At 43.9% G+C, this 3,957-nt stretch overlaps 1 non-coding gene across 1 annotated transcript; it reads right to left on the reverse strand.

The window, feature by feature from the left end:
• Nucleotides 1-545: 545 nt before the first annotated feature.
• On the reverse strand, nucleotides 546-686 carry LOC114812679. The gene has a single exon (XR_003760330.1). It is a non-coding gene; the product is annotated as a small nucleolar RNA SNORA7 (small nucleolar RNA).
• Between the last annotated feature and the right edge of the window lie 3,271 nt (nucleotides 687-3,957).

The raw sequence follows: 3,957 nt of genomic DNA on the forward strand, positions 1-3,957 counted from the left end.
TAATAATAATAATATTACTGGTATTTGTTAAGCACTTACTATGTGCAGAGCACTGTTCTAAGCGCTGGGGTAGATACAGGGTAATCAGGTTGTCCCTTATGAGGCTCACAGTCTTAATCCCCATTTTACAGATGAGGTAACTGAGGCCCAGAGAAGTGAAGTGACTTGCCCACAGTCACACAGCTGACAAGTGGTGGAACCAGGATTCGAACCCATGACCACTGCAGTAGGTACAAGATGATCAGGTTGGACACAGTATACTGTCCCCCATGGGGCTCAGAATCTAAGTAGTGGGGAGTAGGATTAAATCCCCATTTTCTTGTCATTTTATGCCATTGAGTGGTCTCCGACCCATAGCGACACCATGGACACATCTCTCCCAGAACACCCCACCTCCGTCAGCAATCGCTCTGATAGTGCATCCATAGAGTTTTTGTGGTAAAAATATGGCAGTGGTTTACCACTGCCTCCTTCCACACAGTTAACTTGAGTCTCCACCCTCGACTCTCTCCCATGCCGCTGCCGCCCAGCACGGGTGAGTTTTGACTTGTAGCAGATTGCCTTCCACTCGCTAGCCACTGCCCAAGCTAGAAATGGAATGGGATGGACAGGCCTCTGCTTCACTCTCCCTCTCATAGTCGAGACTGGTAGAGTACTGGAAACTCCAGCTGCGATCCTGAGAGGGGTAAATCCCCATTTTACAGATGAGGAAACCAAGGCACAGAGAAGGTAAGTGACTTGCTCAAGGTGGTGGAACCAGGATTAAAACCCAAATCTTCTGACTTCAAAGCCTGGGCTATTTTCACTAGGCCACATTGCTGCCCAAGCTGTAGATTCAATCTAGCTGATTTAAACAATTCAGTGTTGTTCACCAAAAAGGTAAAAGAAGAATTTGTAAAAACAGCATTGCTGCTGACCAAATGACTTAGTGTTTGGCTCTTTTTTATCAGCACTTGGCTCTGCTCCCTCATCCTCTGTCTCCCCTCCCTTCCCTTCCTCCTGTGCAATTGCTATTTATTATAAAGGAGTAAATTTCAATAGAGCTGTGTCCTCCCCTAGCAATGTCATTCAAGGATCTCCAATTAATTCAGCATCATTAGCTAAGGAAGCCTAATTAAGTTAACCTTCTTGAAGGCGAGAGGGCTGTATTAGGCTCCTCTCCCTCGCCATTTAAATGCAGCCGCCTCTTTGCCAGAACCCAGCTGCAGTTTCATCAACCCACAACAATCTGATTATGTATGAACACAGGACAGGAAGAGCACAATAAAACTTTGCTCAGTGAATTCTGCAATGAGGGTTTATATATGCCAAAACAGACAATCTGAGAAAGAACTAGGATAAAGAATTTGGATGAAGGGAGGAGAAGCAGCATGGCTTAGTGGATAGAGCACGGGCTTGGGAGTCAGAAGGTCATGGTTCTAATTCTGACTCCGCAACTTATCTGTTGGGTGACTTTGGGCAATTGACTTTACTTCTCTGGGCCTCAGTTATCTCATCTGTAAAATGGGAATTTAGAGTGTGAGCTCCATTTGGGACAGGGATTACATCCACCCTGATTAACTGGTATCTACCCTAGTGCTTAGAACAGTGTTAGGCACATAGGACCATTAGCAAGTACCATTATTATTAATAAAAACGTTTGTAAACTACACAGAGAGTGGATAACTGTCTAGTCATACTTTCCCAAGCACTTAGTACAGTGCTCTGCGCATAGCAAATTTTTAGTAAATACCATTGATGATGATAATAATAGTAATTATGGTAATTGTTAAGTGGTCACTATGAGCTACACACTGTTCTAAGCGCTGGGGTAGAGACAAGACAATTGAGCTGGACACAGTCCCTGTCGTTACCCTATTTATTTTGTTAATGAATTGTACATCGCCTTGATTCTATTTAGTTGCCATTGTTTTTACGAGATGTTCTTCCCCTTGACGCTGTTTATTGCCATTGTTCTTGTCTGTCCGTCTCCCCCGATTAGACTGTAAGCCCGTCAAACGGCAGGGACTGTCTCTATCTGTTGCCGACTTGTTCATCCCAAGCACTTAGTACAGTGCTCTGCACATAGTAAGCGCTCAATAAATACTATTGAATGAATGAATGAATGACTCCCAGTCCTAATCTCCATTTTACAGATGAGGGAACTGAGGCACAGAGAAGTGAAGTCACTTGGCCAAGGTCACACAGCAGACAAATAGCAGAGCTGGGATTAGAACCCACGACCTTCTGGCTCTCAGGCCTGTGCTCTATCCACTAGGTGGTTTTATATCAGACAGTCCAGTTTTCAACTGGCCAGTCCCTATGTAGTTCCAATATTAGACAGAATCTCCTTACTGCCGATTTTAAAGAACTCAATCAGCTCACCCCCTCCCACCTTACCTTGCTGATTTCCAAATTGTGTGTCCAGCCCACACAATTTGCTCCTCTAATACCAACTTACTGTACGTAGATTTCTTCTATCTTGCCACTGACCCCCTTCCCATGTAATAATAATAATAGTAATGATGGTATTTGTTAGGTGCTTACTATGTGCCAAGCACTGTTCTAAACACTGGAGTAGTTACCAATTTATAGATGAAATAACTGAGACACAGAGAAGTTAAGTCACTTGACCAAAGTCACACAGCTGACAAGTAGCAGAGCTGGGAATAGAACACACGACCTCTGACTTCCAAGCCCGTGCTTTTTCCATTAAGCCACAGTGCCTCTTCCCTCTGTCCCTTCACCCTGATATATGACAGATCACCATTTTCCCAACCTTCAAAGCCTTATTGAAATCACATTTCCTCCAAGAAGACTTCCTCAATTAAGCCCTATTAGTATTATTATATTTGTTAAGTGCTTATTATGTGTCAAGCACCATTCTCAGCACTGGGGTAGATAAAAGTTAATCTCGTTGGACACAGTCCCTGTCCCAGATGGGGCTCACAGGCTAAGTAGTCAAAGCCTAAGCCATTTTTCCCCTACTCCCTCTCCTTTCGCGTTGCCTACGCAGGTGGATCTGTATGTATCCTTTAAACACTTGATATTCACCCCACCCTCAGCCCCACTGCATTTATGTACATACCCATAATTTATTTTTATGTCCATCTCCCCTTCTAGACCATAAACTCCTGATGGGCGGGGAATTTGTCTACCAACTTTGTTGTGTTGTACTCTCCCAAGTGCTTAGTATAGTGCTCAGCATACAGTAAGCACTCAATAAATACCACTCACGGATTGATGCAGAATTGGAACTTTTACATCTAGTTTTTCAATTTTAGTGCTGAGTTTCACTCTGCGTTGATCCCCAGCACTGAATTCTGTGGCTGGGATGATGGACTTGAAAGGGGAAAGCCAAAGCTCTGAAAAAAGCAGGGTGAGGGGTTCAGGAGGTACCCCCCGCCGCCCCGGAGAAATGTTCTAGGATTGCATGAAATTCACATTCTTCCAGAAAATGGGGCTCATGACAGCACTGCATTACACTGCCTGATTGGTGAAACACGTGATTCATTCACTTATATTTATTGAGTGCTTACTATGTGCACAGCACTGTACTAATCACTTGGGAGAGTGCACGACAACAATAAATGGACACATTCCCTGGCCACAGTGAGCTTACAGGAGGGCAGCCAGAAACCACCCTAATTACACTAGAATGCAAAAATATATATACAGTAAGTCCTAAATTAGAGAAGTTCACATTCTTTCTTATGAGAAGGGTTTTGGAGATGCCAATCTTCAGCCATCAGGATTCAAACTTCCCTGAATGACAACTAAACTCCCTCCCCACTCCCCCCATACATGTTTTAGGTCATTAATTAGTCCAAACCCAGTGGAATTGATTCTACTTCTCCTATTCTGGAACACCACCTAAGCCCAGTAGCAACAGAATCTATAGCAATGCATTTGTGACCCTGAGGGATCCAAATATTAGCATCGTTAATGAGGATTTATGTGCAATGGGCCTGTCCTCCC

This window comes from Ornithorhynchus anatinus, chromosome 5 (assembly GCF_004115215.2).
Source record: "Ornithorhynchus anatinus isolate Pmale09 chromosome 5, mOrnAna1.pri.v4, whole genome shotgun sequence".
Classification (NCBI taxonomy): Eukaryota; Metazoa; Chordata; class Mammalia; order Monotremata; family Ornithorhynchidae; genus Ornithorhynchus; species Ornithorhynchus anatinus.